We start from the raw sequence: 14,238 nt of genomic DNA, 5'->3' as shown, positions 1-14,238 counted from the left end.
AAAATGAATATTAAAAAAAAAAATTAAAGTTGGTGCTGCTGAACTACTAGGAGCAGCAGATTAGCACACCAGTCCCACTCCCCAACACTGCTAGACTAATAGCACTGGGCTCTTATAGTAGTAGTAGTAGTAGTAGTAAAACAACAAAAAAATAAATAAAAGCAGTCCTTACAAGGACTACTGTTATTGCAGCAGTCAGCAGATGAGATCAGAAGCAGGACAGCTGCCCACTGCAGCTACATACAGAGCACTGCAGTAGAAGGTAGATTACTAGCCAGCAAAGCTACCTAAGCTTAAATGTCCCTCAAACCCCTGCAGACTTCTGTCCCTCCAATAACAGAGCAGTATCAAAACGATTACTAGCCAGCAAACTTTCAACTGTCCCTGAAATCACTAACAGGCAGCAGCTCTCTCCCTACACTATCTCTTCAGCACACACAGGCAGAGTGAAAAAACGCTGCAGGGCTTCGGTTTTTATAGGGAAGGGGAGTGGTCCAGGGGAGAGCTTCCTGATTGGCTGCCATGTACCTGCTGGTCTGGGGTGAGAGGGCAAAAAAAAGCGCCAACAATGGCGAACCCAAAATGGCGAACGTCGCGCGACGTTCGCGAACTTCCGGCGAGCGCGAACACCCGATGTTCGCGCGAACAAGTTCGCCGGCGAACAGTTCGCGACATCTCTATTCAGAAGTAATACAAGACATACCCTTTAGAATAAAAGGCAAAATGTGTGCCTAGATGTAGTAACCCACAGCACCTGGTCGAATTTGTGTTTTTTTATTACATAATGATAATAATGATATTTTTGAGCAATGAAATATATACATAAACACACACACACACATACAGTATGATCCCACATGGGTATCTTTGTCAGGAGATTACAGGCAAACAACCTGTTATCTCCTGACGAAGATCCCCGTGTGGGATCGAAACGTTGCCTATTTTTTAAAATTTTTTTTAAACCCCCCCACCCTCCGCCATGGATTTCCATAAGAAATTCGGTGACAGAGCTGAGGGGGTGAGGTGCAGGTGGGCAGAGGAAGTGATGTCACGTGCATGGCGCACTGAAGTCACTTCCACTGCATGCGACGCATGATGTCATAAGCAAGGCATGCTGATGTCACGAGCACAAGAACATTATTAGACACCAGACCATTTCACCTTTTAATCTCTGAAGCTGGCGCTGTAAAGCAGGCAATAGATGCAAAGATAAAGTTGAACCAATCGAAGGTTCGTATGATTTTTCGAACCGTGTGTGGATCATCCCGACATTTTTTGTAGCATGGTGATCAGTTGTTTAGTTGATCAGACAGGTTAAAAGATTTCTGTTGGGTACTGATAATATCTCTGCATGTGTTGCCTATCTGCAGAACCGGGCCAGAGGAACAGACGTATGCGTGCGCGAACAGACACACAGATGCTGGTGAGCATGCGCCAATGGATGCGCAAGCGCGAGCCGACAGTCTAGAGAAGAGAGGGGACTGGACTAGGGGTAGGCAGGTGGCAGAGAAGGTACGTGCCTGGCACCCCCCCCCCAGTGTTGCGCCATAGGCATGTGCCTACTCTGCCTTCCCCTAGTTCCGGCCCTGCCTATCTCATAATATTAATGCGTGACTGTCACTATAATTTGTTGGACATTTTTTACCATTGCTGTCATGGCCAGAACATTGTCTGATCTGTTCTTTTACTACTTTATTTAATCTGAATGGTTAGTGGTAGGTCGGATACAAGGCTAAAATCTGCATGTCTATGGCCAGCTTAAATCAAATTCATTGCCAAATGATATCCCCTCCCACAGTACTGTCAATGTATGAACAATTAGCAAATAAGTTACAAAAAGTGTTATATATACAGTATATATATATATATATATATATATATATATATATATATATATATATATATATATATATATATATATATATATATATATACTCGTGTATAAGCCGAGTTTTTCAGCCCCCAAAATATGCTGAAAAACGATACCTCGGCTTATACTCGGGTCAAGCGCAGAAACGGTCGCCGGCGTCTAAGAATAGTCGCAAGCGTCCAAGAATAGTCTCCAAGAATATACGCCGGCGTCCAAGAATGTACTTCCATTCTTTCTTCTAAAACTGTTATAATAAAATAAAATACATAAAAATCATCTTAGACATTTTGAATGGGGGTATTTAGCACACTACTGCACATGTCCCATCAATAAAACTGTACATACTCTTTATGAGCAGAAACAAAGCACAAAAAGATAATGACAACAACTGGGTTAATATCTCATAAATCACCTCAAATGTCTCTGATTATATATCATTGCAGTAGCCTGACAGAATAATGCACAACACCCTTTGAATCATTTGTTAACCAATAAGCTTAAATTCTGGGAAATATGGCATGAACCATTCCCATTAAAATGATTAATGTATATTGATTCGGATTCGGATGAGTTGTCTTAAAAGCAAGTGAAATACTGCAATGAGACTGATTAATTAAAATGGATTGTTTTCTGCTGATCAGATATTGAAGGCTGCTAATTCCAGGGTTGAGTGGGCTGTGGTCCAGTTAACTGTTGAGTCTGGAAAACCTTCATACACTGTCTGGCCCAGGAGCCAGATGTAGCCTTTTGTGGGATTTCTGTTTCTCCCAGGCAGATTAAGCTGGAAATAATAATAATAAATGGGAATGTAAACTCTCACTAATTCATGTTTGTTTGCATTTTAAAGAGCTATTATTATTGTAGAAGTGACACAGTTATTACATATACGTTCATCAAGTGTTCATATTCCATATATCATCAAGTATATTATATATTTGATGAATTAGTATGAATTTCAGAAACTTTCACAGATTAGTCATTGTGTTATAGTATAATAATCAAACAGCTAGGATGGCAAATACATATCCACACCAAATCTCACACCAACTACCTTTAAAAGCTGAGCTTCTATGAGTATATATACGCAAGCCTTCAATCACCTATAGGGAAGCCAGGATAATATAAAAGGAAACAGTAGTTTAATTACCATTAGTATGTTACCCTTGTGAACACTCAGTTATATAGTAGTACATATTACACTTTAAATTAACTTTTAGTAGGGTGTAGAGAGTGATATTCTGAGACAATCTGCATTTGCTTCTCATTTTTTATCATTTCTGGTTTTTGAGTTATTTAGCTTTTTTTTCAGCAACTCATCAGTTTGCAATTTCTTGGATTTTCCCAAGGGACATGTTATCTTATATTGTTACAATTACTTATTTGCTTATCTAGAAATTGTTACAAAACTATCTCATCTGCTGCTGTGGCTGTTCTGGGCTCTCTGCCAAAATCCAATTAAGTTAGAAACTTTGTTTCTTTGTCAGGCTGTTCAGTACAGAGAAAAACAGGACTTTCCAGTACAAATGAGGGACTACGGAGCTGTCAAAAGAGGGACTGTCCCTCTAAAAACAGGACAGTTGGGAGGAATGCTTTCAGAAATGTCACAATAGAACTTCTTTCTCATAAGCTATTGTTTCTCCTACTCAATGTAACTGGAGTAGTCACAGTGGGACATTTTTTTACTACTGAGTGCTATTCTCATATGTAGACCTTACATTGCAGGTGTCGGGGAGCAGTTATCTGACAGCAGCACAGACCAATATTTATATATACAATATATAAATACAGTATATATATATATATATATATATATATATATATATATATATATATATATATATACAGTATATCTAGATATATATAGATATATATATGTAAAATGTTTTTAAATTCCAGTCCTGCAGCCTTCTGGTCCTTCCTAGTACTCTCCACCCTCATTTCCATTGGGTTTACTATTCTCATGTTTGCTAGGTGAGTTTTCATACGTTCTCTGTGCACACACTGCACTGTGCTCTTATAATTCACTGTCCAACAGATTCCAGACTAGCCTCCTGCAATATATTCCAGTAAGTAGAAACTATTGGGTTAAAATCAGAGGAGAAACATAGCCTTAATAGATATGTTCACTTTGCCTGTATCTTGATCTTAAAGGTATTTTTAGCCTAACATAAAGTATCAGAAATCTACAGTTTAATGGAAGCTTGCATTATTCTAATTGCACAATATATACTAATTATCAATTAGAAATAATCTGATTAACATAAATTATATGTTATTTTTAACCTATCTGATATATCCAGCTTTTTGCTTTGTATGGTGCCCACAGCTTCAAAGCTAAGTAATTAAATTGTAGATGATAGAAAAGAGAAACACATTTCCATATACCATTAATTATTCCTTATGCTATCACACACTGAGATAATTTAAGATACTGCTGGTTTAGATCATCTGTTAGTAAGAAAAGCAATTAGAGGAACAATTTTATTTTTCTGCGGTTTTCCACAAGGCGAATATGATTCAGTAGCTAAAATCAGCAGTGTTTATGATCATCCCATTTTTATTCCCAGAATCCCTTAAAACAACAAGCTGAAGAAAAGTCAAAGGACGTTTAACTTCTGCCATATTGTTAAACTGGGATATTCAGGGTCCCCCCAAAGCCATTGTGAACTGCAGACTAACAAAAAGAGGAGAGCAGCTTGTTGGACCTCCCCTGGTCTCTATTTCATTTGTACATTTTGAATATATGAAACCACAGTTAATTCGGATGTACTGTAATTGTGCTTGACACATGTAAGTTTAAGGATTTGCACAAGTCAGTAGCTGGCCTATAAATGGATGCCAGTTGCAACTATGAAGGATAGGGTGGCACATTAAATACAAAGAATTGTGCCTCCACAATTCAATATGTTTGTCCTACCTAAACAACTCAGCCATCCTGTGAGTCAGTAGAGCATTGCAAATTGCAGCACAATAAAACCAAACTATCACAGTCAATCTATCTATCTTTTGGTTGTTGGGGGTTAATGACCCTGGCAACCAGGTAGTGTTTTTGGTTTTCAGTTACATGTTACACTATGGGACCTTGAACTTGCTTCTAAGGATGCCATGAAAGGCATAAATAATAAGGTTTGACTACAATATCTTGGTTTTGTATTGATATGGTACTAATAAATGCTATTTTTAAAATCAGACACCCTGCTGTTTTGTGGTATAACATATTAGAAATACACAGAATAGAAAGGATAGTTATTAAAAAAACTATACAAAATAAATTATAGAGGTCAGCTGAAAAGCTGTTAAAATAAGTCAATTTATTATGTACAAACATTTAATTCAAAGGTAGACTTCCCTTTCAACCTTTTGATCTTTTTTTGTTTTGTCATTCAGGGTAAGATTTAATTTGATTAGATAAATGATCGAATCTTATTTTTTGAAATCCACAATGGACTCCATGCGGGAACCTGGAACGGAATAAGGATGTAAGTCTTTCTCGTCAAATTGAATTGAGCCCTTAATGTTGTGAATGATCTAACCTAGCACAACACAAAAATCAACTGCAGTGGAATGTCAGCCAGTGACTGGTTTGTTCTGAATTAACTGCATTGCTGCTTTTCTGAGAATATATTACAATACCACTATGCTGTGCCACCACATTCAACAGATCTCAGTGATGGTCATTTATCAACACTGGGCATATTTGTCTATGGGCAGTAACCCATGGCAACCAATCAGATTGCTGCTTTCATTGTTATACTTGCAACTGGCTTTAAAAAGCTAATCACTGATTGGTTGCTATAGGTAACTGCCCATGGGCAAATTTGCCCAGTGTTGATAAATGAGCCTGAAAGTCTCAGCAGCTTGGGATGAAACTAAACAATACCAACAAACATTGGAAGCACATATACACATATACATGGTAACGGCAGCAGTCTGTTTTGACCACCTCATATGTATCAGATGCAAATACACCCACTCACAAACTTACTAAACACTAATTCTGAAATTGTCATTCATCTTTAAGTGTGGATGATAAACACAAGCAAACAATATGGTTACGCGATGAACTACAAATAGGCTTTATCCTTTTGGATACCAATCTGCTGACAAATACTCTTTAGTGTAATAGAAGAAAAACCGGCACTCAGAGCTCAATGCATGTGGGCAAAGCCCTGCGTGTTTATTCCAATGTAACGTTTCGGGGGCGGGCCCCTTCATCGCTGTCTGACGAAGGGGCCCGCCCCCGAAACGTTACATTGGAATAAACACGCAGGGCTTTGCCCGCATGCATTGAGCTCCGAGTGCCAGTTTTTCTTCTATTACGCTTACTACAATTAGGGTTGCCGATCCCTTGTAACTGTGCACCGGGCCAGCTTGTGCTTGAGAGGCGAGGGTGTGCTGGTGGGTTCTGGAATAAATACTCTTTAGTGCCCAGAGGGTTAACAGTGACAACCCACTTGCTGTGCCACCTAAGCCACTGCTGAGTGAGTTAAGCTGGAAACATATTACAGGAAATTGATCTCATTACATCTTGACGTCAATGAGGCATTTTACAATGTCCAATGCACAATTAAGCCTGAATCAGACTGTAAATATTGTCTGATTGCTTGAAAGGAGACTCGCTAATGTGATCGCACCCTGCTCTTCATATATTTAATTTTTAGCATAGTCTAGAAACATTAAACTCATTAGAATGATGTAATAAAAGTTTGTCCCCGTCTAGTAACCCACAGCAACCAATCAGAGGCCTGTTTTCAAACAGCCTACCAGTAAATGTTACTGCTGGTTTGTTGCTATGGTTTATTGGACAAATAGCAAACCTATGACCATGTATTACATTGTTACATATAGGGGAATATTTATTAACATTGTAGACCAACATCACCTTTAATGGGGGATTACCTATAGCAATCAATCAGATCTTTGCTTTTGGTTTCTAACTTGTAGGTGACTGTTAAGATCTAATTGCTGACTGGTTGCTATGGGCAACATGACTGGTGATGATTTGCATAACACCTTATGTGAGTGTTAAACTCTTACTTTGCAGTGCAGTGCTTTTTATATGGCACAAGGCTTTTTGGTTCCTTTTAGCCTCTCTCACCCTAACCAGGTTAGGTTCTCTGCTTCTCCAGTTAATAAACATGTCCCATAGTCTTCAAGAACTAAAACTAGCAGAACCGTCTTGCTGCAGGTACTGGGAGTTCACAGCAGATGGAAGGTTATGAATTTGATGCCCTTGGATTTATCTGCTATAATGCCTACATTAGTCTAAATCTGGGGGAGGGGTGAGTGAATTTGCAAACATTTATACACACACATATATATATGTAGTACACTTATACTTTCACGAGAACTATAGAGAAGGGTACTTCAGCGGATATTATTAGTTATACTGCTTGCTGTCTGTATTGATTTCCTACTTCTCTCTGTCCTTTCTCTTCTAGCGTCCAAATATAAAAAGACTATCTGGTAAATGCCCCAAGCCTACATTTCTTAAGCTGGCCATAGACGCAAAAATCTGATCGTAACAATCGAGGATTCCTACGATATACGGACCATGTGTGGAGAGTCTCGACATTTTTCATCCGGCGGAGATCGGTCGTTTGGTCGGATAGGTTAAAAGATTTCTGTCGGCTGCCGATAATATCTCTGCATGTATTGCCGATTGTACGATTTTCAGAGGGAGACTGTCACTAGCTTTGGTCGGACATAACTTTCGTACGATTGCTGTCAGGGGCAGAACATCGGCTGATCTGTTCTTTTCTACTTTATTTGATTGGAATGGTTAATGGCAGGTCGTGAGATGGGGAAGTCCAATCGTACGTTGATTCATACGATCGGATCTTTGCATCTGTGGCCAGCTTTACATTCTGACCTGGGTTGACCAACTGTTATTAGGCATAATGTGTTGTAAGCGTTTATGCTTAATACTATATACTGTACATTCAATGTGTACAAGACAGCCAGAAAGGCTCAGCAGTCAGTCTCCTCTCCGTAGTGATCTCGTTAGTGATGAATGGGGAAAGAAAGTTGAGTGCAGGGTTGTTGACAATCTACACAAAAGAGCAGAGCTCAGGTTACCAACCCTTTAGTCCAACCACCTGCCATGACTGCAGTTATCAACCACTCTGTTAAAATGATTATTATAGTTTTCAGCAATCGTACAAAAGGGAAAGAAAGCCTGGATTTATTACACTAAATTGGACTACAACAAACCGATCACTTGAGAACTAAGGGGATAATCCCCGGTGCCAAATGTCCAGGTGAGAACCGGGGGTCATTTCAAACCATATCAAGACAAGATTGTAATAACAGCCCCTGGGTACTTTTTTCTTTCATGTTAATAACATGTCATATTTGCACACATATGAATTTGCTTTAGCAGCTGCTCTTTATTTAACCAACAATTATTTTAACCATACAGCAAACCCCTTAATGGTCTGGGCCCTCTGTAGATATTGTGTCTGAGTTATGGTAGTTAGGCCACTCAATTTTAAATATAATTACCACTATAATTACCACTATAACTATAACCTATAACCACTATAACTATAACCCTCTAGTTATAACTAGAGGGTTATAGGCTCCAGGGTACCACCTTTCTACTGCGCCCCCCCCCATAACACAAATTCCAGCCATAACAGAGCTCGCTGGGCTCCAGCAGGTTTCTTGCCTCAGTTCTTTCGGTCTCCCAATGGATTTCACTGGCTTACAGGTCCTGCGCAGCTGCACCCACTGCTCACCCAGTAGTTATGCCACTGCTAATAGCATATGTTATTCTATGCATATTTATTACACATAGGTGTCTCTGTTACACCTATAAGTACATGAACAAGTTCAAAGCTAACTAGGAATTTGCTTAAGTGAGCTCTAACCAATAGCAGCTTGCTGTCAAAAGAACTACTGGCTTAACCCCATAAGTGCTAAATGCCAGGAGTAATACCTTTTTCAATCCCCACTAGAGCTGTGGAGCCTGCACATAAATTCTTTGAATTCGAGGCCACAGTTTATGGTACCTCCGATGCTGACTCCAACTCCACTCTGTTTTAAAGGAACAGTGACACCAAAAACTGAAAGTGTATCTAATTAATTTAAATATAATGTACTGTTGCTCTGCACTGGTAAAACTGGCCTGTTTGATTTAGAAAGATCAGTATACTTGATATAAACAAGCTGCTGTGTAGCCATTGGGGCAGTCATTCAAGCAGGGAAATGGGAGAAGGCACAGGTTGCATAGCACATAACAGATAAAACATTAGACATTGGTCATACAATGGGTGTGGCCAAAGAATTTCGTCCCACACAGCACAGCAAATCTTGTTATCCCTCTTTCCATTTTTTAAATGTTGGGAGGTATGGGATTCGTTGAATCCAAAATGCTACAATTAGTAGCTGCTGACTACAGTCTTAGTCAAGAAAAGAAAATCTATCCTGTGAAATAATTTGGGAAGCCAAGCACTCCATCTAAATGTGACAGAACAGTGATGAGGGCACTGTCTGAGGATTAATGTTGGATATCCTAAATGTCAGCTTATGTATGACATAACAGCTTAAAAATTTTAAGCTAAATTCTGCTTGGGGACTATGGGTTACAGCACCTGGAAAATTTAGCACCTATGCTAGCAAATAAGCCCCACTAATAATCAGAGAATTAAGATTCTCATAGGCACTGCTTGTATTTTTTAACAACTATTGCAGATAGACATTCCTACTATTCATCCTGTGCTCACCATTTTAGGTATTTTGGTTAGTGGCATTGCATGAAAATGTACTGTAACATCCCAGAACCGTTACACATTCTATATATGCTTTAAAGCAGGGCTCCTCAACCTTTTTTACCTGTGAGCCACATTCAAATGTAAAAAGAGTTGGGGAGCAACAGAAGCATGAAAAACTCCCTTCGGCTGCCAAAAAAGGGCTGTAATTGGTTATTTGATAGCCCCTGTGTGGACTAGCAGCCTACGAGAGACTCCACTTTGCATTATACTTTGTTTTTATGCAATTAAAACATGCTTCCAAGCCCGGAATTAAAAAATAAGCACATGCTTTGAGGACACATCCAAGGGGTTGGAGAGCAACATGTTGCTCACGAGCTACTGGTTGGGGATCACTGCTTTAAAGTGTGAGAAAGCAGATAGACTTAGTGGCCTAAATTTCAGTTTGATTGGAGTGACAATCTATAATTTTTCTTATGAATCAAATAAATATACATGAAGAAAGTGTATGTGCTGAATCAGAAGTAAGACAGTAGTTATGTAATACTGAGCTTGAGTACAACATTACCCAAGAGAGTTTAACATGACACTAATGTATAACAATTTTACACAGATTTGGTTTTAATTCTGGATTCCTTCTGGGCCAGTGTTTGGCTTTTAAAGTGCCACTTAAAAATCTAAAAATAGGTTTGTTAGCTCTCCTGCGTCAGTTCCAGTAACCAGTGAGCCCATAATTTATTTGCCTAGCTAGTCCCAAAATGGTCACATAATTAAGATAAATATGCTCTAATAAAGAACTCCATTGATGTGCTTTTATAATCTTCTTTGGACACTGATTCACCATGTGCATATGTTCCTACATGCAAACACATGTATATACATACTGTTGGAAATGACCCAAAGAATCTGATGCAGAATATATATATATATATATATATATATATATATATATATATATATATATATATATATATACAGTATATATATATATATATATATAAATATATATATATTATTTAGAGACACAATCATAATTGGCCAAGCTAGAATAAACTGGAATCTTAACTTGATATTAACTGGAAACTTTGGTGTGAATACTGGGTAAATACTAGGGCTTTATGGTGAAACACCAGACGTGGCGTTTTTGCAGCGTTTTTACGTTGCGTTTTTAAAAAAGAACAGCCAGGCATACATACGCATAAACTGCACTACCACTGAAACTAATGGAAAACACACTATGGCAATTCGCACAGGGCGCTTGCAAGCTGATATCCGCCACAGGACGCAAGTATTGGCGTTTTTTAGCAGAAACGCCAATACGTCAAAAAACTACCAAATCAATAGACTCTATGGGATCTGCACGTTTGAAACCACACTTTGAGTAAATACGCAGCGTATTTTAAATATTGCGTCCAAATTCTCAATGAGAATAATGAAAACAATCAGAAGTGCATGTTGGGAAAAGAATTCTACGTGCTGAAAAACGCATGAAAAACGCATGTTGACGGTCGCATGTGGTTTTAGTGGCATATTTATGCCTGGCTGTTCTTTTTTAAAAACGCAACGTAAAAACGCTGCAAAAACGCCACGTCTGGCCTTGCCAAAGGGTAAGTTCACACGAGGAGATTCGGGGAGATTTTGTTGCCTCGTTTTCTGAACGACAATCTCCCCAAACTGCCAAAGCGTGTTTTCCCATAGGCTATAATGAAAAGTCGTCTGCGCTAAAGCACACACGGCGATGCGTTTTCCACAGTCGCCCCAAACGCCTTCCCTCACTCTGCGCTGGCTAAAATGAAAAAAAAAAAAACGCCGGCGCTAATCACACGTGGCGATTCATTTTCCGAAGTCACCCGAAGTTTCCTCGTGAGGCAACTTCGGAAAACGCAGAGTGAGGGAAGGTGTTTAGGGAGACTGGTCGCCGCAAAAATGAGGCGATTAGTCGCCAGCCGAAGTTTCCTTGTGAGGCAACTTCGGGGCACCTTTGGAAAACGCATAGTGAGGGAAGGCGTTTGGGGAGATTGGTCGCCGCAAAAATGAGGTGATTAGTCACCAGGCGAACAAATCTCTGCAACACGCCTTCGCTGCACTAGGAACACGGTGTTTGTTCGCCTGTACTGGGAAGCGAAAGGCGATTCAGCACGTCGGACAGCGACTGAACACTCACAGCTGAGTGCCACGGGTCACGAGTTCCCTTCATCTGATCAACAGGCAGAGAGCACACAGGAAATGACAGTTGCACCCAGCGTTACTGATAAACACATGCCGATAATAACATGTATGATAAAGTGACCGGTGCCAGAAAGCGGTGCCCTAATCCCTAGTGATCGCGTCTCTGCGGCGGCTCAGCGCACAACAGCGCTAGTTAACCCTTAGTGAGAGCGGATCACAGAAACACAACAAACCCAAGGCAAACACTGCAATGAAAGACATAGGTGTACTGAGGTCTGACTTACTCAATGGACTGCACAGCATTTCCCCTAGTCCCTCATCATTCACCTTTCCCCTGTGAGTGGCTACACCAGAGACACAGGATGGTATCGATTTATTTGCAATCCAATCATCCCAGCACATAGAGACATATGGCAACACCATTTCCTCAAGGCAATAAATATTTATAGCAAATAATGACACGTGACGGCTGAACAGTTTCCAACCAGGCTGCTGCCCGAAACGCTGATAATAAGCAAAAGGGGCAAAGGTCGGGCACAGAGACAGCGCTATAATATTTACCCATAATTAACAATGCTTATTATCAGACTGAGCTCCTCTCTCCCACTTACAACTGTCTCTTCTCTGCAAATACTATCAGCCTTGCCACCAACTAAACACCCAATAGCCAACAGTGAGGCTTATTATTACTACAGACGAGAAGATGCCCCAGATCCATTGCACTTGCCTTACCGCTAATAGACTCAATCCTTAGCAGCTGGTAGGCTCACTACACCCGACTCCCTTTGATTTTATAAGAAAACATCGGCAGCAGCCGCCCTTCCACTGAGCTCTGGGAACCTAATGTGCTGTGTAGCTGGAACATCAGATAGAAGCAGCGGCACAAACAGCAGCACAAGCAGCGGCACAAACAGCAGCATAAGCAGCAGCACAAGCAGCAGGCAGCTCATGGGAGCTCTAGATGGGAGGCAGGGGCTGAGGATGTGTAAAGCAGCAGGGGGTTATCAGAGGAGAACATGTAGCTCAACTTAAACCAGATGATGAATGAAAAAAGGAAGCAGAAGAAGCAACTCACCAAGTATTGATGTAGATCAGCAGCAGCAGTAGCAGTAGGCAGCGCTGGCAGTTGTAAGGTCCATGTCTCCTGTCTATGCGGCTGGCAGAGAGGAGGAGGAGGAGTCAGGATGTAATAACACAGGTCCTGAATCATTCAGACTCAACCTGGGTCACGTGAGCTCAGTCCCTTGCATAATTCAGCATCTTGCCCTGGGGAAGGGGTTTAGGAGTGAATTTGGCTGCTTTGGGAAAAATGTCGGGACAACCTGAAAGATGGACAATGAGGAAAGCAGCTTCATGACTGCAAGAGCATATGATGCAGTAAAACACACAAATAAGTCATCTGATTAGCAAATATGTTCACATAACAGTCTCTCCCATGCTGCTTGCCAACACAAAGGCAATAGTGAAAGTACAGCAGTGCCTCTGAGCTGGATAGTGGTGTTTACAGCATTGGGGCCAATAAGAGTATTCTGTTCTTAACCCTTTCATTGCCAGTCGGTTATGGTACCAATAAGAGTATTCTGTTCTTAACCCTTTCATTGACAGTCGGTTATGGTACCAATAAGAGTATTCTGTTCTTAACCCTTTCATTGACAGTCTGTTATGATGCTTTTAGTGCTTTTTCGCATTAGAAGTTTTTCCTGTCGGAAATAGTTATTTTACCAATATTAAACTGTTGTTTTTCCAGGACACCGAAAGCTTTCAAATCTGAATTAGTGTATAATTCCATTTCTCTAACAATATACTATAGATGGTTCTAAATCCATTAGACAAAAACACAGTTTTCATCATGTAGCTAATAATCTATTATAATAATCTATTGTTTTAAATATTTTGTATATGCATGAAAACAAATTCTTCTCTGTACTGAAAAAGGAGACTTTCTTTTCTTCTCTCTAACTCTCGTCTGCTCTGGATTGAGATCAGGAAAGGAGGGGCATGAATATTGTCAGCATATAGGTGGTATTAGGAAACAGGTCCGGACTGAGAATTAAAATAGGCCCTGGCATTTGAGGTACACAGAGGCCCAATCAGCCCACACAGAGGCCCAAACAGCCCCCACCAACCCACTAAATACTGACTTTCTATGGGACCTTGTAGCAGACCCTCTGGCATTTGCCAGAACCCACAGATTGCCAGTCCGGGCCTGTTAGGAAACCATATGAGTTGATTTTGTCATAGAGAGAAAATCGAGAGAATCAAGAGAAAATAATAAGGGGCCCAAAACAGAGCCTTGAGGAACCACAACAGAAAGAGGCAGGCTAATGAAGTTATTCCATTGTAAGAGACACAGACGGAACAATCTATGAGGTAAGAAGAGAACCAGGACAGGGCCATGCCATGAATGCCAAGCAAATGGAGGGACTGGAGGAGGAGAGGGTGAGCCACAGTGTGAAAAGCAGCTGATAGATCAAGCAGTATTAGTAG

At 40.3% G+C, this 14,238-nt stretch overlaps 1 protein-coding gene across 1 annotated transcript in view; it reads right to left on the bottom strand.

Moving 5' to 3' along the window:
- slc7a14.S (solute carrier family 7 member 14 S homeolog) overlaps positions 1–12,926 on the bottom strand; it is a 56,960-nt gene extending 44,034 nt beyond the window's left edge. Inside the window, exon 1 of the mRNA XM_018242233.2 lies at positions 12,827–12,926. The gene's annotated coding sequence lies outside the window, so the exon portion shown is untranslated. The remainder of the gene's footprint in view (positions 1–12,826) is intronic.
- Positions 12,927–14,238: the final 1,312 nt, after the last annotated feature.

Source organism: Xenopus laevis, chromosome 5S, assembly GCF_017654675.1.
Source record: "Xenopus laevis strain J_2021 chromosome 5S, Xenopus_laevis_v10.1, whole genome shotgun sequence".
Taxonomy (NCBI): domain Eukaryota; kingdom Metazoa; phylum Chordata; class Amphibia; order Anura; family Pipidae; genus Xenopus; species Xenopus laevis.
Note: the sequence above shows the minus strand (reverse complement) of the source record. Positions and strands in the feature narration are given on the sequence as shown.